Source organism: Bicyclus anynana, chromosome 9, assembly GCF_947172395.1.
Source record: "Bicyclus anynana chromosome 9, ilBicAnyn1.1, whole genome shotgun sequence".
Taxonomy (NCBI): Eukaryota; Metazoa; Arthropoda; class Insecta; order Lepidoptera; family Nymphalidae; genus Bicyclus; species Bicyclus anynana.
Window position 1 is genome coordinate 11,769,157 of NC_069091.1, and position 23,889 is coordinate 11,793,045.

The following is a 23,889-nucleotide window of genomic DNA, read 5'->3' on the forward strand; positions in this document are numbered from 1 at the left end:
TCTGAAATTCAACTAAAAAGAAAATAACATTCGGAAAAATAAAATATTGAATCGGGTTTATACCTACTTAGATAAAATATTTAAGAAAAAAAATAAAAGAATAAGCCCTAAAAATATAACATTAGGTCAGGATGGAACCTCTCAAATTTTAGTCTCTCTACTAAAAATAAGTTAAAATAACTTTTTCGCAAACAAGCCTATTTCCTATTGATTCTGTTGGTAACACACCGGAAACACAAATTATTATTATTATTATGGAATAGCGAAGAATCCTTACTCTACAATATTCTCGTACAATATTGAACGGAAGTTTCTCGTATGTTGGTTTGAGTATCGATTGTCCTTCAGGCGATGAGTTTAGATAAATATCAAAGCCGGAGTGTTGTAAACAAACTTTACTTAAATATGGTAAATATGTTTATTTATTTGCTTAATACAGAAAGATGTAAATAGACCTACTATAATTCCGATAGCATTTAAAAAAAAAGCTTAGATCTTCTTTGTTTGTATGCTTATTTTAAAATCATTTCTATTTATTAGTTAGTAGTTTTAGCTGGAACTTGGAATACGTTTTGGGAGGGAGAGTATAATTGGTGATTTGCTTAATATTAATTTTAGGTGTCATTATTTCAATATGGCGACACGATGGCAATAATATGAGGTGGCAAAGTGGAATTTTGAATTTTGAAGAGTTACACAGAAATGTGAAAAATCACTGATTTTCTTACTCCCGGAATTAATAACGACCAGGTAAAATAATTTTAGGGTTCTGAACGTACGTAAAATAAGTGAACCCTTACAAGATCACTTAAATGTCCGTCTCCGAATTTTCTCCGAATCTACTGGAACAATTAAGTTGAAAAACATATGTAACTTCGCAAACGCAGAAGTGTAACGTGAGTAGATAAAATCTGAAAATGGTGAGCACTTCAATGAGCATAAGATGGAAACTGCATCGACTAATACATCAATAGAATTAGATTGATAACAATCTCAAAATGTTTTTTTTTTAAATTTGAAATACACATATAGCTTTCAAGTTATTAAAAAATAGACGAAATTTGAATTAATATCTGGATGGTTACAGAATAATTTCTACTTGAATATTTCCGGAAAACCTCCATTTTTTTGAGAAATATGTTAGACCTTGCATAAACTTAAACAAATATAGGTAGAAAAAAAGAAACTATAAAATATAATTATAATTATAAGCAAAGATACAAAATGCGCATAGACCGCTGGCAACGCATCGTACGAATTCTAGGGATGTCAACTTGCCGGAGTCTTGAATGCCATGGTAAAAAGGTGACGGTGGTACAAGCTCAAATAGCTCCTATGCACACTTTTTTCAAAATATATTTTGTAAAAAACCGAGAGACTAGCGACCTTCCTACGTTTGAAGTTTGAAGTTACTTACAATTTTTTTTTTTTTTTTTATTCTTTACAAGTTAGCCTAGTCATTACAATCTCACCTGATGGTAAGTGATGATGCAGTCTAAGATGGAAGCGGGCTAACTTGTTGGGAGGAGGATGAAAATCCATTTTCGGTTTCTACACGGCATCGTACCGGAACGCTAAATCGCTTGGCGGTACGTCTTTGTCGGTAGGGTGGTAACTAGCCACGGCCGAAGCCTCCCACCAGCCAGACCTGGACCAATTAAGAAAACCTCAATCGGCCCAGCCGGGGATCGAACCCAGGACCTCCGTCTTGTAAATTTACCGCGCGTACCACTGCGCCACGGAAGCCGTCAAATAATATACAATTATGTAAAGAGAAAGTATAATAGGTTACGTAAGCGATCAGGGTGCCCGTAACTTCTTGTAATTATAGCATTGAAAATATCCTAAAGTATTCAGCAGAGTCCATATTAAACTCGACATACGCCGGATTTACCCGCACCGATCTTAGTCGCGGTAGTAAAATTACAGTTATTTCTTAATTTTTCATCTAAAAGATAATACGTAATTTTGAAACAAAATATCTAAATACTAAGTAGAGAGAAAGTATAATAGTTTACGTAAGCGTTAAGGGTGCTCGTAACTTCTTGTAATTTTCCTATTGAAAATATCCTGAAGTATCCGCCAGAGTCGACATTGAACTCGGCAGCGTACGGCGGAGTTACCCGCAGCGATTTTAGTCGCGCGGTGCCTTGCTGTTGAAATGACGTATCGGCAACTTACAACCCGGCCGGCTTTTAACTTACGTACAAGTTAATACGAAAATTACTTAATAACTTAATTAAAATTGGTATTTAAGTTAATAAATAATAACTTGAGTGCGTGATGATAAAACATTTTGTAGTTTGTTTAAATAAAAAAAAATTGAACTCAAAATTCGGTGATCGTTGCATTAATATAAATTAAACTTCAAGGTAAGTTGGCATGGTTATTTAAGGTAATTAATTATTTATTAACCTGTTTAAAATTTTTTGGTACACATTATATTCGTAATTGGTGTGAACGTGAAATTGTATGCTAATGTATGCAAAAGTGTACAGTTTTTATTCGTTTAATGCTTTTATACATATAATGAAATTTTAAAACAGTTAAGACATTAATGACATGTTTCTTTGTTCAATATTAATTGTTTTATTATTTTGATCTTTCTCATAAATATTAAGATTGACGGGTAGTTAGGTATTATGATAATGGAAGCGCTTAAGTATTTTTTTAATTCTGTGGGTAGGTAGGTATATATGGTTAAAAAAAAGGTACATATGGTTACCATTAGGTATCAAATCGAGTGACTGATTACTTATGGTATGGTGATAGAGTACAGGACGTCATTGCATTTTCTATAGGTACCATTACCTAATATATATATATATATTAAAATAATATATGTATATAACTTATAATTTAAAATCGTAACACTTGTAAAAGTTTTACCAATTAAGTTATACAATCACAGAATAGAAAATGATACAGAATGAGTCTTCACAAGCCGCGCAGTGAAGTCAGTGAAACTCTTAAAAAAATAAACGTCACTCGTGCGTCTCCTTGGCATCCGCATAATGTTGTTATCTACCAACAATTACGTAAATTAATATCATAATAGACTAATAATCAAGAACTAACCTATAAAAAATACTCCATATTATTTTTTTCAGTTTTTGTGAACAGTTTTTAAAATGTCTAAAAACATAAGACGCCAGTTTTCTTGAATAAAATTGAAAATTACTGATGCGACGCTGATTATATCGTACTTACTCGAGAATGTATTAGGTTTTGAATTTGTATTTGGAATGCCTGCATCACTTTATCTGTCTATTAATTCTATAATCTGTGTATACAATAAACAAAATAAATTTATTGTTAGGTATATTAGAAGTCTTCTCTATAAGCTTAACATCTTTATCCTTACTATCGGCCAACGCATACCTATCTAGTGTCCACAAAGGAGACTTGAAATTTAGAAAACCTGCTCTAGCAGGGTCTTAGATAATTTGGCTAGGCAATGAAAACACGAGCGGAGAAGGAAAAAGGAAGAAGTTAGGCCTTGACTACAATCTCACCTGATGGTAAGTGATGATGCAGTCTAAGATGGAAGCGGACTAACTTGTTAGGAGGAGGATGAAAATCCACTTTCGGTTTCTACACATCATCGTACCAGAACGCTAAATCGCTTGGCGGTACGTCTTTGCCGGTAGGGTGGTAACTAGCCACGGCCGAAGCCTCCCACCAGCCAGACCTGGACAAATTAAGAAAATCTTAATCTGCCCAGCCGGGGATCGAACCCAGGACCTTCGTCTTGTAAATCCACCGCGCATACCATTGCGACACGGAGGCCGTCAAGTGTTAGTTAACTGTCAAATATATCCTTAACACTCGTTGATTATAAGTCCAGATTCTGCTCGGAGTTTTTCTCTCATGATGGACCTACACGAATCCATAGAATGCTAAGAAAGTCGTCTCTTCCAGTCAATTAGTTTTGCGGCAACCCTTCGAAAATCACCGTTAAAGATCTAACTTAATGAGACCCTTAATCTCAAGCGAAGATTTGTCACGAAGTTAAGGGTCTGGCGACAGATGCGATTCCTCATGGTATCTTGTAGAAAATATGAATAAGTTTCCTGCTAGGACGACTAATGATGAAAGCTTATATGGCTACCTACCTATGTAAGGTAGGAGCATACTCGTACACTGTTTCATGGGTAAGTATGTCTGTCTATAACAGGCATTTAACTGTTTTTTAAATATCGCTTGGTTCCTTTCTCATCATCATCATCAGGTGCCCTCTTCAAACTGAAGTTTGGCGATCAGACGATCAGAGATCAGAATTTTTTTTTTTTTTTTATCTATACTAATATTATAAAGTGGAAAACTTTGTTTGTATGTTTGTTTGTTTGTTTGATTGTAATGAATAGGCTCAAAAACTACTGGACCGATTTTAAAAATTCTTTCACCATTCGATAGCTACATTATCCACAAGTAACATAGGCTAAATTTTATTTTGGAAAAAATAGGGTTCCGTAAGATATTTGGGTTTTTCGGACACAAGGTGTAAAAAATCAACCAGAAAAGTAGGGTAGGGCTAGGGGTAGGCTAGGGGTAGGCTAGGGGTAGGGTATGGGGAGGGTAGGGGTAGGATAGGGGTAGTTGAAAGTTTACATCGAGTTTCACGCTTATGAAGTCGCGGGCGTCGGCTAGTTTTGTATAAGCAAGCGCTTAGCTGCAATCACGCCTGATGGTAAGCGATTATGCAGCCCATGGTGGAACCCGCTTGCGCTTGGTAAGTTTAGGGCAACCAAAAAAAAACTAACTTCAGAAATACTCGACCAGCACGTCAGTTTAAGATAAAGTAGGTGAGTTGATAGCTAAAAACATTACATTTTGAAAATCTGACAATTTGAACGTAACGTAATGGAATTTGAGGGTTTCGCTTTCGAAGTTACAAAATAAAACCCTTATATTTTAGTTCTCGAGTTACGAGCGCGATTAATTTTTTATTTATTTAGAAGGAAATAACTAAATTTATAATAAAATTAATCGCTAAATTAATTTCAGTAAGCCAAAGTAATAAGAATTGCTTTAAAAGTCTGTTTTCTTTTTCCACCGTTAAAAGCGAAAAAAGTAAATAACCATTTATTCTTCCAATAATTTAATCTACCAAATGTAATCGGTCTCCATGACGCTCGAGTAGCTGCAAATTTAGCATCCCTGGCTCTCCTACTAAAAATATGATGAAGTGAATAAAGCGTGTTTATTTACATAATATTATTGTTTGCCTTCTGTCTATATTGGATATTGGTACGAGTAGCTTTCTTCAGAGTATGCGACAAAAGAACTAAAGGTATTTCGAAATACTATCCGCGATCTAAAAGATAATTGGTAGAAAATTCCTCAAGGCATTAATTAAAGCTTAACATCACGTAAATCTCAGAGATAGATTGGTGCTTGTAAAATAATTTTGAAGTATTTACTGCCAGTGGGTACCTCTATACGAGATGTCTCTCTCTACTGTTATCTTTTAACGTCTATAGAAAGGTTCTTTTGTGTGACATGATATTAAAAAATAGAAACAACAAGGGAGAGCTGGATTACATACGAGTAGGATGCCTTTAGATTTAAAGTAAAATAGACACAAACCCACACACCCACACACACATTTTATTACCCATTTTATTACTGTATTTATCATACAGATAATACGAGGATGAGAAAAAGAAAAATATAAAGTGCAGTGCAGCTTTACAGAGGTATAGATGAGGTATTAGCACGAGTCTAGCTCTATAGGTACCTCTTCGCCGATTGATATTGCAAATTAAGTCAATTGAATGGCCTAAGATCGTTGGTTGCTTCATTTTTATATTTCTAGGGGGAGGGGGTTAGCTGACCCTATCTTCCCCCTTATCTACGCCTCTTTGAGTGTATGATATATATATAAATGAAGTATGCTATTGAAAATATCGTTCCTGTTGAGACAGACTAGAATACTTAAAATTAGGTCAGTTGGTGGTACTTAATTACAGTATTAATCTTTTATTTACTATTACCGTGCCAGTAGTTTTATTGATAAGACTATAAAACTAGTGATTCGGGACATTGAAACTATTTTTAATGGAATAGTTGTCTCTGAGCCCAAAACATTTTTACAGAAATACTTGGAATGATTACTGTGAGGTTACCATCGTTTGAAGGTAGAAGGTCAGGCCAAGAACGTCCCTACTCTATTAAACATAATGTAGTTAGATACATACATGTTAGATAATATGTCCGTTTTATCTTTTGTTTTAGTTTTCTGGAAATATCATTACGCATTGAATTTTTTAGATAAGGAGAATATGAAATGGTGCATCCAATAGTGGGGGGGACAGCCGTGATAGCCCAGTGGATGTGACCTCGGCTTCCGTTTCCGTGTGGGTTCGAATCCGGTCCGGGGCATGCACCTCCAACTTTTCAGTTGTGTGCATTTTAAGAAATTAATTAACACGGTCATCGTGAACATCGTGAGGAAACCTGCATACCAAAGAATTTTCTTAATTCTCTGCGTGTGTGAAGTCTGCCAATCCGCCTTGGGCCAGTGTGGTGGACTATTGGCCTAACCCCTCTCATTCTGATAGGAGACTCACCAGTGAGCCGAAAATGGGTTGATTATGATGAATAGAGTGGGGGGAGGGGTCTGGAAGGGTTTCCATAGAACCCTAGACCTATCGGATTTAAATACGGCTCCCTAATATGGAAACCGGTAAATACCTATCATAAAAGCTCCTCGCAGGCGTAGCTTTCCGTAAAAAAAAAACTTGTGGCTATAGAATGCTGATATGAACGAGAATATAGGGTCTAGGTTTATAGCTATCTATATTTAACAAAAAAAGAATGATTAGTTACATCATTTGTAACTCCAAAACGATTTTGAACGTAACAAAGATTTTCAAGATAATTTGTTAGATTTGTTTTAGCAGAATAACTATTTAAATTGGGAAAACTCAAGGAAAAGAAATCATTATCTCATTTTGTTTGGAATAACTTTCGAGAACTTTAATGAAATACCATCAATTCAATAATACTGTCAAAAACTTCAAACGTACGTAAAGTGTTTATTTATTTTTTGTAAAGAAAAATTTACAGCGTTACTAAACATAATTTCTTGAAGTACAAGCAATTACATTACAAAATTTTCATAAAACAATGATTTATTACATATTGTGATGGTGATTTAATTATAAAGATGGTACTGGATAACACCTGAGTTTTACTTACGAAAGGGCGCAGTTCAAAGCTTTATGAAGCTTTGCGAGAAAATTAATCAGAACAGTGAGAGCTCATTCGGTACGGAAGTGTATCCTTCGTTTACCTAATCATCAATTAATTTACCTGGCTATTAATTATGTTACGTCACGCATATTATGTGTCGAATCTCAATAAATATAAGATTGTAACAGGAAACTGATAATCCCAGGTAGACCAAGCGCCTGTGATAGCCAGACCTACTTCATTTTAGAAAGACTGATGAAAGTTTGTCAGCCCATTTGACGGCCTCCGTGGCGCAGTGGTATGCGCGGTGGATTTACAAGACGGAGGTCCTGGGTTCGATCCCCGGCTGGGCAGATTGAGATTTTCTTAATTTGTCCAGGTCTGGCTGGTGGGAGGCTTCGGCCGTGGCTAGTTACCACCCTACCGGCAAAGACGTACCGCCAAGCGATTTAGCGTTCCGGTACGATGCCGTGTAGAAACCGAAAGGGGTGTGGATTTTCATCCTCCTCCTAACAAGTTAGCCCGCTTCCATCTTAGACTGCATCATCACTTACCATTAGGTGAGATTGTAGTCAAGGGCTAACTTGTAAAGAATAAAAAAAAAAAAAAAAACCATGCATCTCCCTAGACTATTAGTACAGTAGCTAATTATGAAGTGTTGACCATGGTGGTGGGAAGGTAGCGTTTTTAAGGCTTCAGATTCTCAATTGTGTATTTGACTATTTTTTTTAATTCTATAATATATTGAAAAGATCCAATTTTGTAGAAGTAATAGTGTGTGTCTGCAATGTAAAAAAATCAAACTACTTTCGGAGATACAGGGACGTCCCCTCTTTAATCTGACCCTGTCGCACAATTGGTTTGTAAATGATGTTTGCCAACTTTAAACTTCGTTTCTGCCAAAGTTCGAGCTTGTAGCATAAACAAAGGAAGAACTTTCATACAAAGTTGCGAGTGCCTTTAGACCTCTTTAATCCGACCCTATCGCAAAATCCGTTCTTAGCGGATACCTACTAACTATAAACTACCGCCAAATTTTATTATTGTATGTCTAGCGGTTTTCGAGATATCGCATTTATATATGAAGATTATAGGGGATACGATCTTGCTGTCAAAATAAAAAAAACCATGACCATTAATTGACATTATTGATTTATCATCAGTTTAAGACTAATTGCAGGTTTTTCTACATTTTCGGCAAGCAAATCCGCATACGAGTATAGCGAAATCTTTAGCCGAGAATATAGGGATTCGGTCGCAATTTTTTAATCCGCAAATAGAGGAAGTATGAATAATGAACTTTTACTGCACTGTATACATCTAAACAACGATTTTATAACGACCAAGCCTCACAGCAAAATATTTTACAACGTTATTGAAAATTCTTTCAGCATACGCTAACAAATATTTTCGTGTTATGTATTTGTAAATCTAATATGTACGTGTCAAATTAACGTTAGAGAATTAAATTCATGTAATACTGAAAATACTTTATTGTCAGTCTATTTTACTTGGCCAATTCACTAACATTGAGTAAGTTAGATACCGAGTATAATGAACATCAAATCAACAACAACCGCTTTTTCCGTATTCTATAAAGCCCATTGTCAACAAAAACCACAATGTTAACTAGGTAATGTCATCTACCTACTGTATGATATCTATGTAGGGTTGTGAGTAGGCACCGGATGACATTTAAATCTTTAACCTCAACGTTGATCTGAGGGCCTAGTGGCAGTTTGATACTGTTACTATCGCGTTAACGTAAACGCGAATTTCTAAGGAATTGAAACAGCGCAATCTAGTGGCACTACTGCACAACTGTTTCAATTCCATATAAATTCGCGTTTACGTTAACGCGATAGTATCAATATGAAAATATTTAGCATTAAATAAATAGTGAATACGAAATCACGTGACCTAAGAATAACAATATCTATATTTCTACTAACATACATCAAAGTTAGTGAATTGGCCAGCTAGCCTCCCTCCTCATTTACAAACTAGCAGACGCCACGTAGTTTCACCCGCGTAGTTACCGTTCCCGTATGACGGCCTCCGTGGCGCAGTGGTATGCGCGGTGTATTTACAAAACGAAGGTCCTAGGTTCAATCTTCGGCTAGGCCGATAGAGGTTTTCTTAATTGGTCCAGGCTGGTCGGCTTACCGGCAACCTACCGGCAAAGACGTACCGATTTAGCATTCCGGTACGATGTCGTGTAGAAACCGAAAGGGGTGTGTTGCTAACAAATTAGCTCGCTTCCATCTTAGATTGCATCATCGCTTATCATCAGGTGAGATTGTAGTCAAGAGCTAACTTGTAACTTGATAAAAAAAATACGGGGCTAAAATATAGCCTATAACATCCAAGGATAGTGTAGCTTCCCAACAGTGAAAGAATTTTTAAAATCATTTCAGTAGTTTCGGAGCCTATTCAATTCAAATAAACAAACAATCAAATATTTCCTCTTTATAATATGAGTATTGATAAATATAAATTTTTATCTACTTAATAAAATATACGAAAAAGTAATAGTAATTAGGTAATTAGTTGATAATATAATAATTACACATATTTTCTAAAAGCGAGCGAAGAATTTACGAGTCGGTATACACGTGTAAATTCTCTAACTCTCTACACGTGCCTGTAAGTAGGTGCTACAAGCCGTATGAACAAAAATAATTGGAAAATTCTGTTAGGCCCGATTCGCACGAGAGTTTTTTTAACGGACGTTATAAAAGCGTTCAAATACAACAGATGCATTCTCAAGTATATGTTCACACTACAGCCCCCGATAGTAACGCTGATTGTAGATCAAGACGCCCAAAAAACGTCCTTTACGATCCTGACGATGACATAACAAACGACAATGCTTCCCAGGCAACACAAACACAAGCTACACCGCCGGCGAAGACGAAGTCCCCAATATCTGACGTCACCTAGACGTGGGCTTTTTAACTCACGATCTCGGGGGCGCCCGGACTGATACACTCAGGCCAAAACACCCTTCCCGAACGGCCCTCTAAGCCGAGGTCCGAGTCTCAGAGGAGACGCCCTTAGAGAGTCGTTCCGCCTAACTACTCTGGCCTCATCAGGCGATGCTTCTGCGCTCGCCCAAACCCCCCGGTGATGCCGTTGAGGTCCCATAAGGAGCCTACGGCGTTTACACAATCAGAAAAAAAAGTTCATACGACAGCGTTTTTAAAACACGACGATTTTTTTTGAGCAGTGTTGCATTTTCAATTTTGGGCGTTGGAAATAGACCTTCATTTAATTTTATACTATATTTGAACGGTTTTTTAACGTCCGTTATAGGGACTCTCGTTCGAATGGGGGCTTGTACGTTATAATGATCGATTATTATTATCGTGAGACGTATTTCGTAACGAGTAACATTTATATGCTGAGAAAGTTTATTTTAAAACTTTATGTATATAAGTTTGTATTGAGAGTTTTTCTCTCTAAAAATGTGATAGACGTGAAAGTCTAAATAACAATTATAAGCTCATTTTTTTACGTGGAATATGTACATAACACATAATATGATACATTAATTATTCATTTAGCCAAAGGTTGTCTAGCAGAAATTGCTAAAACATATAAGACCGCCTTTGCACATGTATACGTATATATGTTTTTCATACGTCCCATTTTAACAAGAAATGGTTGGAAAGACGTAAATTACGATATTTGACAATGATATATTCAGCTATTGGTGTCAAGTTAGTAAAGTTTAAAATTATATATTTTATATACAGGGTGCTCGGGAGTATTTCCCATAACTTCAAGATGTTGACAAGTCCACCTATAGGAGCCGAACTAACTAGCAATTCAAATAATCCCGACTATCCAAGTAACACACGCTTTATCTATTCTGGCATTTTAAAATAGGTAATATACTTTTATACTCATATTATATTTATACACTTAAATAAATAAAATTTAAATTTTATTTATTTAATTGAAATCAAATCAAGTTGGCATTTAAAGATTAAAAGAGAGAGGTATTTTAAGATTTTTAATCGAACTGATATTGTAAAACTAAACTAATATTACAAAATGGTAAGGTGAGATATATTGCTAATTTATTTATTCTTTTACCAATGGAAAGCTGAATTATCCCATATTGACACTGGAATCGCAACTACGTGGGTGAAACCACGGAGGTCTACTAGTCGATAATAGACATAAATAGTAAATTGACTTTATCCTACGAAAATATGTACGTTCGAGTATTATGTACTCGTATAAAATCCTTTAGTAATTCGCTTTTACGTCATTCTATGCCATTATTTATTATAAGCCCCCATATAAATTTTATTGGGGTCTGAAAATTAATGTTCGGTTAAAGCGATTTGAAGGCAATCGCACTTTTTTTTACTAGCAAGGTCAGCTAATAAGTGAGATGGATTCCAACATTAGCATCAATATTCCTAATATTTGCGCCATTAAGTACGCCAGTCGTCATTAGCGTGTATATGGTTTTAAGCAGGGTAAGCACTATACGTATAAATGCTTTGTAAGGAGTCCTCAGGGTCAGGGTAGGCAGTGCATTATCGCATCTATCAGGTGCACGCCAGTGACGTCATTCGCCTAGGAAAGTCCCAGTCAAGTCCAAGGACTCGTGTACCGATAGTTCTGTACATATTAAAAAAAATAATAAGAGTAATTAATATCTTCCTACAATTATAGCCCACTAACTCGCATTGGAGCAGTGTGGTGGGTCTAAGCCCCAAATAAAATACTCTGCTGTGTTTGAGTCTTGACCGTACATGGCAAATCGCAAACGCTTCGAAAATTAGAAAATGTATGGGATTGACATTTGCTATCGTCAGGTCTCGGATCTGTCATTCCCATACATTTTCGAAGCGTTAGCGTTTGTAGAAAGAGAATCAAAATGCCACATGGTTACAGGCCCATTAATCAGGTACATAATTCGAACTTTATAGTAGGGGATGCTAAATTTGCAGTTACTAAAACGTCATTGGAATCGATTAGATTTGGTAGATTAGATGATAGAAAGAATAAAGTACAACCATATTTTTTTTTACTTTCAGGGAAAAAAACTACACACTCTAAAGACAATTTTTATTTTATTACTTTAATTTACTGAAATTATCAGAAATCATGAGCGATTATTCAGCAGATTATTTCACTCAAAATAAGTAAAAAATTAACTGCGCTCGTGGCTCGATAACAGAAATATTTTTATTAAATAATAAGGGTAAGAAAATAAGGGTTTTATTTTGTAACTTTAGAACCCTCCCATTTCTTTCACGCTCAAATTGTCAGATTTTCGAAATGGATTTTTATTATTTCTGGTGTTATTTTTTTTTGGTTGCCCTAAACGTACCCACCAATATTAAAGGCTCATACTTGGTTGAGGTACTGAACAACGTGCAAGGTATAGTCCCTTATTTGAATGTTCCGCGCTCGAGTAACTGCGAAAATCCCCTCTTTGACTCCCCTACTCTTAGACTTGACTGAAATTTTAATCCTTACCTTATTTTAATCCGTTCGAGCAGTCCACATCTCTTGTTGTGTAATTCTTTATGGGTAACTTGGGATAGGCGAGGAGAGTGAGGGGAGTGTTTGTTAACAGTCAAAGGATGCTTTAATCCTACACACAACGTTCACAAGTGCGTGACTTCACTCAAGGTCATTCTCTGCCATTCTAAGGGTCTTATTTTGGTTACAGTATGATTTGTTAATTAAGTTGTCCTGACAAGTTGTTCGACATTAGTTTTCTTATTTTTGTAATCATTTCTGAGTCTGCTAAAAGGCTTCTGAATATCTGGGTCTTGTGATATTCGGTGCGTAGGTAATACGCCGTTAGGTGCTTCAACAGTTGTAGGTAGATTAATAGTCGAATTGCTATTGCGGAGTTCTATATGCTGTAATATGTATACAATACATAGATATAAATTCCCTTTCATGTCTAGAGAGGATTTGATGAGCGAACATAGTGGATAAGCAGCTTAATGGATACCTGTAGATGCGGGTAGGCATACAAAATGTTAGTTTCTAGACTACGGGTTTTATTTTACGGGTTTATTAACATTCATTATTTATATTATTTTAAAAAGGAGGTATTTGTATAAAGTCGTCACGACAGTGATAGTATAAATAAATGGGTATTTGATGATATCACATCATTCTGTACCCCGCGTTTACTTACGTTAAATTATCTCGCGTACTATACAGTCTTAATGTTATAGCCTACTAGCTGACACCGCACGGTTTCACCCGCGTGGTTCCCGTTCCCGTAGGAATACGGGGATAATATATAGCCTATAGCCTTCCTTGATAAATGGGCTATCTGTCACTGAAATAATTTTTCAAATCAGACCAATAGGTTCTGAGATTAGCGCGTTCACTCAAACAAACAAAGTCTTCAGCTTTATCATATTAGTATAGATTCTAACGACCCACTAGAGGGCTAGGCCCTCCTACTTACAAAATTGGAGCTTAGTCCCACCACGATGCTCCTATGAGGGTTGGCGGGCTTAGAGTGATAATTCAGAACCATAAAGCTATTCTCTACTAATGGACTTCCCAACACTTACCAGTTACGATTAAATATTTTTTTAATGTTTATTGAGGATTAAACTTTAAAGAAACTTTGGATCAATTCTGTTATTTTAACTTCACGAGGAGTTATTATTACAACTTTATCAAAACCGGCTTGTTTGAAAACCCACTTAAGGGCCTCCCTCTTTGTAGAAAAAGTGATTTGAAACTCATTTTGTACAATATGAAAAAGATATTTCTTTTCTTCATTTATTTCATTTCTCTGTATTTTCCCATAACTTTGATAGCTACTCTTTAATCTAGGACGTAAACAAATTAAAAAATCATGAAATTCGCAGCCATTATTGATTAATAAATATTGTGGCTAATGCGTGTTACAAAATATTTATAGTTACAAATATTTATAGTGCTATAAAAATGCAATTAAAATGTCTGTAGAATGTTAATTAGAGTAATGTCATTTAAACACAGTTAACGTATCGTCATGGACTAATTTAAAATAGAATATTCAGAGCAAAGAATTATAAAGGATGCTCTCATGCACAAATTACTTTTGTACTAAACAAGTACTTACACTTATTTACTTACTAGCGGACGCCCGCGACTTCATTCGTCCTTAGACCTCCTTAATCCGGCCCTCTCGCAAAATCCGTTTATAGTGGACGTCTATTACCTACGAACTACCTCTCTGCCAAATTTCAAGTTTGTACGTCTATCGGTGTTCGAGATATCGCGACTTATATTAAGATTTTAAATGTTCTCTATACTCTATACAGAAGTATTAGTCCAGGATCCGAGGAGCATTTTTACAATTGATTCATGATCATCATTAACCCATATTCGGCTCACTGCTGAGCTGGAGTCTCCTCTCAGAATGAGATTGGTTAGGGCAATAGTCCACCACGCTGGCCCAATGCGGATTGGCAAACTTCACACACGCAGAGAACTAAGAAACTTCTCAGATATGCAGGTTTCCTCACGATGTTTTTCCTTCACCGTTTGAGACACGTGATATTTAATTTCTTAAAATGCACACAACTGAAAAGTTGGAGGTGCATGCCCGGACCCGATTCGAGCCCACACCCTCCGGAATCGGTGGCAGATGTCATATCCACTGAGCTATCAAGTAATTTTCAAAAATTACTCACGGGAAATTTACTTTATAGTTTAATCAATTATAAAAATGCTCCCCGGATCTTGGACTAGATTGAAAATAATAACCGAAAAAAATTGTTAAAAATACTGTTTAAAAATTAAAAATATTTGACTGCATAAAATATTATAATTGAAAAGAAATATTTTGTTTAATCAATTGTAAAAATGCTATCGGATCTTGGACTAGATTGAGAACAATAATCGAAAAAAATTGTTAAAAATACTATTCAAAAACGTAAAAAACTCGACTGCATAAAACTGAAAAAAAAAATCTTTTCACCTCGAGCCTATTGCACAGTCGTCGTGTTATTTTTCTTAACTTCACCTATCTAAGAACACTTCGGTTATCACTTATCAAGACGAATATAACGATATCCTAATTATGTAAATCCGATCAGCGGTTTGGAAGATATGAGGTAATAAAAAATATTAGGTAGGTACATAGTTACATAAGTACATAATACGAGATACGCGCTAAAAAAACATAAACAAAGAAGGTTTGTATGTTTTTTTCGGGTTGTCGGGTAAAAAAGAAAAGTTTTCGATTTTTCGAAAAGTCGATTGAAATTATGAAATTATTATTAGGTAAACTTTTAAAACTTTTTCTTTTTTATATATTCTAATAATTGATGGAGCAAGCAGATGGCCTATCCGATGGTAAGTGGAAAACTTGCGTAGTAGTTTTTTTTACATTTCTTAACACTACATTTTGCGTAAATTGATTTATTAAACGGTTTTGCCCATAAAAATCAAACTCAAAAAAACAAGTATATATTTAGCAGTAGGGTACGCAGCAGATTAAGCTATTCAAGCAGGCACTTTTCAAAATCCATTTGTACATGGATACGACCCAAGTTTAGGCAAAAGGGTCACCATTAACAGAAGTAGCGTATGCATTATGAATAGTTGAAACATACACGGCAGAGGAATACTAAACGTATTTCGGCTTTAAGTTTGCCCTGCGAATAGCGTAAGAATCTCGTCAGAGACACTCTACAAACGAAATGTATTTAAATTAGCTTGTACATATTTTTCACCTTAAAAATAACTAACTTCTTTTCTAGTAAAGTACACATCGGTCTAAAGGCTGGTTCGGACTACTTTAGCAGTTTAGTGCGGACGATTTTTGGGCAGTAGCAAGTAGCTTAAGTATGCTACTCGACTAAAATGCTAAAGTAGTCCAAACTAGGTTTTATAGTACTCGTAGCATGAATTTTTTGTTACATATATAACGAACTCTTTATAGAGCACGTCATGTTGCTATCTATTGTATCATTATCAGCCTATTTAGACCCCGTACAGGGCCTGGCCTTCTCTCTTAAAACTAGAGGGGATCCATTACCCTACACCAATGCGGGTTAACGGGATTAGTTCATAAATTCTAGTTCATAATAGTTAGATCATAAATTTTTCAAGTGACACATATATTAACTACTAGCGGACACCTGTGACTTCGTGGAAATCAATGTAACTTTAAAGCCCTATTTCACCACTGTAGAGTTTGAGTTTTAAAATATATTGAATCCCATTTTATTTCGTATTTGTATTAACTTATGACTTATGTGAGAGGGCTCCTATCACATGGTTGATGAAAATCGGTTGAGCCGTTTACAAGTTGTGGGATGTAAAAGTGGGGAGGAGTAACCGAATGTCTGAAAATATACTCGAGTGTTTCTCAAATGAAAGAGAATATTGATCGAGAGTGTAATTAATAATTAAATTTTTAAAAATTTTCAATTTTATGATGTTATGGTTTAATTTTGATTGCAGTAAGAACGTAATGCGAGACGTCTCTCTTTAGGACTAGTTTACTTTGTTTGTCAACAGTTCTGAATGCAAACATCATTTAATATAGCAAACAAGCATTTGGAAATAGAACTTAAATCAAAGAGAGATATTATATTCCTCGCGATTTATTGAACTTCATTTACAATATTATACAAGATCAAAGCTGGTTTTATAGTTAGCAATAGGAAAATATTGTCAGTGTATTACGGTTTTGATATGAAGCAGACTAAGTATAAAATAAAATGCTATATCCAACCAACATTAGAACAACGCTTCTCCTGTTAGGAAGGTGACCTTTCTCTGTGGTACCATACCACAGATTAAATTAGGATTAAAATAGGGTGATAATGACGATAATAAATTCTACTAAAAGTTTTCACTCAAATCCAAAGTATAAAATTTTATGCCATTCTTAAAATAATGTTAACACGTGATAAAATTATTTATAGGTTAAACCAAAGCGGCAAAGGCATTTATGGAATTGACAATGGTGATCGTAAAAACCCCGTAAAACTTAATACTTACGTATATTGCTGCAGCTACCGTAAAAAATAGTTGAGCTTTGTTTAAAATGGCCGCTGTTCGCAGACTTGTCAATACGAAATCATTTAAGCCTTGTTTTCCCATTGGTGGACCTTTACTCTCTTTTAAACTCTCTTAACCCGCGTAGTTTCTGTACCAATAAGAATATGGGGATAAAATATAGCCCAAAATCGGTTCAGTAGATTTAGAGATTATTCCTACAATGCCAAACTTTAATTCTTTGTAATATTAGTATAGACGGGAAAATGGGTAAACTTAGACCAACATATTATGATTACAATTCTTCTGGGAGACTACCTAACGATACATTACTGTGGGAAATATCAAATAGCAGTCAGAGACGGATATGACGCCGCTCGATCTCGTGTTGGCTCGCTTCGACGGTAGGTGGCGCGACTTGTTTCCGTAAAGAGTAGGGAGTTAGAGAGGGGTAGCGATCGGTTGGCGGGAACGACTTGCGATATAAGGCGGTCGGCTTCAGTATGCTCGTGGCGTTTTAGGCGTCCACATTTATTGTTGTGTAATTCTTTATGGGTTACTTGGAATAGGCGGGGAGAATGACTTGAGTGGAAAAGGTGAGATTCCCACCGGGTTACCTATAAAAATTCATGCATATTCACTGTTGTACTGTATCTAGATATGAGAAGCCGTAGTTTGTTTCACGCTGTATGAATCTCCTTTTCTTTGGGACGGCTTACCTTTATCTAAATTTCATACTTCGCCACTGCTACTTACTACAAAAAATCACTTACCACACCCTGCTAAACTAACTGGGAACTTATTTATAGAGTTCGTAATGAGTTAATGCTTTATAATGTCTATGGCTCCATTAAAAGGCAACTATAAACTATAACTCACCCGAAACGCGTTAGTTCTATTTCTGTAACCCAAATAAAAATAAGTTTGTATACAAAACTTGTAACTGATATACAGAGGCTTGAATTCTTTCACGGAAATACTTTCCTACAATCCTCCAGCTTTTATAGTTAGTTTTGTGCTCTGTACAATGTACATTGCTTTACTGTATTCGATATTTTCAATCGACTTCCTGCAGCAACTTTATCTATTCGACGTTTTTTTTTATTTGTTTGTACGATGTTATTGTGTAGCTTTTACAATTGGCTTTGTTTACAATATTTATGTCGCTGCCTTGTTTTTTAACATGTCTATTGAAGAGATTTAGCTTAGTTTAATAGGTTATAGGATCGGCGCTAGTTCAACCTCATTATTATTTTAAGCGACAAGCTAAATTGGTCGGTGTTATACGATTATCTATAGCATCAATTCCCAAAGTTTTCTAGGTTTACCCCCAGGGGTCTACAGAAGACTCGGCGGGGGTCTACGTTGACGTGACATAAAAATGGGGGTTCACAATTCGTAAGCAGGGGGTCCACGAAAATGTATCTGGTTTCATGAAGAATGGGGAGTTATCTAAATAAAATAATTTGTGAATTGATTCTTTCCTTGTGCTGTAAGTGAGTTATATAATTAAATGCTGAAATACTTTTTACTCTGGACAATTTAACTTTTTGCCATTCACTAATAGCACAATGAATTAATTAGTTAACTAAGTAATCATTTCTCACTATTTTTTAAACTGTTATTTCGTGGTGGTATTGATTTAGCTGCAACAAAAAATTCCATAGGTGAATCTAATAATCACATTTTTTCTCGAGTTTTAGATAGAAAATTAGCAGGGGAATAGAAGAACCAGTTAAATTAGAAAGTGGTCTATGAGAAAAAAATTGGGAACCTCTGATTTAAAGGATAAATAGCCCAGTCAAACATTTGTACTAGAAAAAAAAACAATGTCACATAACATGCGATTAATAGGGAGTTGAAACTCCAACATGGTATAATCTTAATTATAACAGTGAACATAAAAAAAAAAAAATTATGCTTATAATAATAATTGGAGAAAGCATACTAATTTAATTTGGGTTCCATTTAATTTTATGGATATCTGACGATTATATCTAGATTATACATAGTACGTACAGAAATTCTATACCAAACAGAATTGCATACAATAATAATTACTCTACTTTCGTTACATGAAATAAAACTTCGTTTTTAAATATGAATTTAATATTAAATCTGACAATTTAATTTTATATTTAATAAGTGTGTTAGTAAAAAATTGTTATGCTTGCCTGACGCTACAGGTCTTTGTTAAGCTCAGTGATATCTTTAGATCAGAATAGGTTACAGGCAAGATGAGATCTTAAAAATTCTTTATCAGATGGAACTGTCGTAATTATAGCTTTGCAACTTCGTTCGTAACACTCCTGATGTTCCGCGCGAGCCGGGGTGCGTGTAGCGATGAATGAAAAACCCATGACTGATGCACGTCACTTCCCCGCACGCACGATTTCACACCCGCGCAGTCTTTCCCCTGTCGCCCGCGAACTTGCCAGACTATAATACCATTTTGCTAAAATAAGGACGTGATAGCCCAGTGGATATGCCCGCTGTCTTCGATTCGAGGGTCGTAGGTTCTAATACGCTTAGGGGCATGCACCTCAAACTTTTCAGTTATGTGTATTTTAAGAACCACACCCTCCGGAGTCGGCGGCAGAGGTCATGTCCACGGGATTATCACGGCTCTTGTGAATGAAAAAACAGATATTTTACTGTCTCAAATAAATCTAAGTGTGAGCTGTTACTGTAGGAAAACGGCGATAACAAAATTACTTCTTTTTATATAAATCAAATACATATTGAACACAGCCTTACCAATGTTAAATGATGGTGCATTACTTGAAACAATAAATCGTTTACACTCGTCAGTTTATAGCTACAGTATACAATACTTATCATTGTCTACGTTATAGTTTACTACAATCTCACCTGTTGATAAGTGATGATGCAATCTAAGATGGAAGCGGGCTAACTTGTTAGGAGGAGGATGAAAATCCACACCCCTTTCGGTTTTTACACGACATCATACCGGAACGCTAAATCGCTTGGCGGTACGTCTTTGTCGGTAGGGTGGTAACTAGCCACGGCCGACACGTACGACAGGGGGAAAGACAGCGCGGGTGTGAAATCGTGCGTGCATCAGTCGTGGGTTTTTCATTCATCGCTACACACACCCCGCCCCGCGCGATACATCGGGAGTGTTACGAACGAAGTTGCCAAGCTAAAGTACCTAGGACAAATACGTTTAACAAGCCACCGCATTTGCTAAAGAGCATTGAAAACGTTCAATTGACATGGTTGACAAACATTCTTGTCAAAACTTGACTTTTTCATCAACGTTTGACAAGCAAGTTTATCTTTCCTTGGCTTGACAAAGCAGCTTTGAATTATTTGACAATTGTCAAAAGTTTCTTCTAAAAAATTCAAAGCGCTTTATGCCTAGCCTTTATAATAAATCCAGAGGGGGAACAACCGGAATAAATTATTAATACCATAAATAACGATCATAACCTTTCTATTTGCTTAAACCTACGATGTCACACACACAGACAATGTCGACGGTTAAAAGTGTATTATATATTAATTTTACAGTTTATCTTTATCTCATCTTATCTTATGTGCAAAAGAAAGCGGAGCCAATTATCTTTATGACAAACTAGCAGACGCCTGCGTCTTCGTCCGCGTGGAATTCAGATTTTCACAAATACAGCGGGAACCATAGATTTTTCCGGAATGGAATGTACCCTATGTGTTAATCCAGGATTTTATCTACCTTCATTTTAAATTACAGCTAAATCGGTTCGTTAGTTGCGGCGCTAAAGAGTAACAAACATCCAAACATACATCCATACAAACTTTCGCGTTTAAAATATTATTAGGATATTCATGATCTTTGTCTTAAAGATAGTTTATATTACAAAGATAATATTAACTTAGAACTACTTACAAATAAACCTAATTCACCTTTTAGTAAACTAAAAGTTGTTAACCTTTTTGCATGTCAAACAGGCATTTTTAGAGAGCATAACGATTATAAAAATGAAACATCGATTGTTTGAAAACATTTTTTGTAAACGCGTTAGATCTTTGATCTTATATTTTGACAACGGGGTAAGGTCTAGCGCGGTCCTAGACCTTATTTATTTAGACCGCTTTTATTTATTTAGAGGATTTAGATTTCAGATTTCAGTTAATTCTAAATTTAACTGAATATTAATCAAATTCTCAGGCAATAACACCGTCTAGTATCTTTCCTATGAAAATAGAGTTCTATTTATTACGGGTACCCTTTGAATTAACGAGCATAATAGGTTTACCAGAACTAGAGATTTATGGAAATATATTCATTATGGGCGCTGTTACTTTGCTCTTGTGATAAAGACCTCAATAAACTGATAGAAGGAGGTATCTAGTTGCATCCCGACTTTGCTGTACCATTTTTTTTATTTTTAAAAGAATATTTTTCATATTTTTACATATGACCAATATTCACATTCCCCTCCAACTAGTCAGGAAAGACTGTATTAGGCGTAGGTAAATAGACCAACGGGGTAGGAATCGAACCACCACCCCTCGAAGATGAGTTTGACCGCTCTAACCGTTGAGCTATTGAGGCTTATTAACTCCTTCATTGTTGAATCGAATTTCTGTAAAAACATTTGTAGAATAAGTAGCTAAATAATACCGATACACTTTGTTTTATAGACGTTTCCTTTTGACAATGATTAGTAATTTAATCGGGTATTAATAAACAAAACCCGTAAGCCTGCATTGGAGCATCGTGGTGGGTCTAAGCTCCATATCCACTGCTCTATAAGGAGAGAGGCCTAGCTTTGTAGTGGGCTGATAAAATAGGCTGATAATGATGAAATAGAGAACTACGCTTACAAATAGCTAGTTAGTAATTTACGTGTATATCTACTATTACTGAATAGGCCTGGTGGCATTCCTTATAGGGAGGGGATGTTGAGCTTAGACCCAGCACGGTGCTCCAATACGGGTTGGCGGGATTATTTGATTTGCCTCTCTTTACACCACTGTCAATATTCACCTTTACGTGGACCTATAGAATATATACACTCTAGTCGTGTATTCTACCTAACTAGCGTGTAATTTTGTAACTACCCACATTTATTTTAAATATTTATTTATATTTGTATGTATAACTAAAATCTAATTAGATTTGTGTACACTTGTAAATAATCATTTAGTTTATTGTATTACTCATATAAGCGAATTATAAATTTATGTAATTCTTTTGACTAAATAAAGATCTTAAACTCTAGAAATTATGACTAGGATTCACACAGAACACTATACGTTATACTCGTAATAGAGTATCGTCTAAGAGCTTGTATAGAATTTGCTTTTTGTGAGATCTGAGTTATTAGATGATGATCAGTTTTCAGTGCGATCGTGATCTGATATACTGATCATTCAGTGCAGTATGTTTTCGCATTGACTTTACTTTACGTGAAAATAGTTTTAGTGGGATATTTCATTGTGTAACAATTATATTGATGTTACACTATTAGCCACAGGGTTCTATTCTCCTAATTTCAGACCCACCACGGTGTTACAATTGTCACCAAGGTCTGTATAATAATGATATTTGGCGCTATAAGTTTTTATTGACTATCAACACTGGCGTGCACAGGATACTTAACTAGATACTATTAGTACAAATTGTACAAAATTTGTTGTTCAACTTTCTCAAAATATGCAGGTGGGAAAAAATGCATTTTGTGCATAGATGCAGGCTTAATATTTTACTACAGTAATTAGTAATTAGAATATTCTTTTACGATTAATTTATTATATACGGTTGCAAGACCTGTCGTGCTGTATGGACCAAAATGTTGGGCGGTGAAAGGAATGGATAATAAACGAATGCACATGAACGAAATGCGTATGTTGAGATGGATGTGTGCTGTGACAAGAATATATAAAATAAGGAATGAGTATATAAGAGGAAGTCTGCAGGTGGTGCCAGGGACAGAAAAATTGAGGAGTAGAAGGTTAGCTTGGTATGGACATGTAATGCGTTGGGAGGAAAGTCATATTACTAGACAAATGTTGAATGTGCAAGTGGAAGGACATAAGAGGAGAAAGAAGGCCAAAGAAGAGATGGTTGGATTGTGTGAAAGAGGACATGTGTGTAAAAGGTTGATGATGAGTTGACGAGTAATAGAGTCGAATGGAAAAGATTGACATACTATTCCGTCCCCACTTAAATGGGATAAGGGTAATAAGATCATTAATTTATAATATGTGGTTATGCGCATAAGCTGTAATAATGGCAGGCGTCAACAGATCCGCATCGTACTTATCCGACGCATTGAATCAAACTGTAGTATTTTTTGTACTTACAGAAAGACATACAAGTGCGTTGGAACGCACGAAACTACTGTACAATTAAAAATTCGTTTGATGCAAAACGCCCGATATGTCGCACCTTTGGAATTATTGAGACCTAATGCAAAAAATCAAGTTTTGGAAAATAGCGAATATAAAGATTTGTAGCTCACGACATTTTAAAGAAAATGGATTGCAATTGGATTTTGTTTAATAATAAATATTTTTTAACATTTGCATATTATCTACAAGTTGTAAAGTAAATTAAATAAAAATAATTCATTATTTTTTATTATGTTATTTAAAAAAAAAAACTTGTAGCTATTTAGGTCTATGCTTGACTAAATACACATATATTTAAAAAGACATTTTTTTGGTCAATTCTCACTAATTCTGAAA

At 35.4% G+C, this 23,889-nt stretch overlaps 1 protein-coding gene across 2 annotated transcripts in view; it reads left to right on the plus strand.

Moving 5' to 3' along the window:
* The first annotated feature begins 2,098 nt into the window (after positions 1–2,098).
* The window catches only part of LOC112043940 (pyrokinin-1 receptor), a 79,236-nt gene continuing 57,445 nt past the window's right edge, over positions 2,099–23,889 (plus strand). For both annotated transcript variants that reach the window (XM_052883439.1, XM_052883441.1), the window contains exon 1: positions 2,099–2,372. The gene's annotated coding sequence lies outside the window, so the exon portion shown is untranslated. The remainder of the gene's footprint in view (positions 2,373–23,889) is intronic.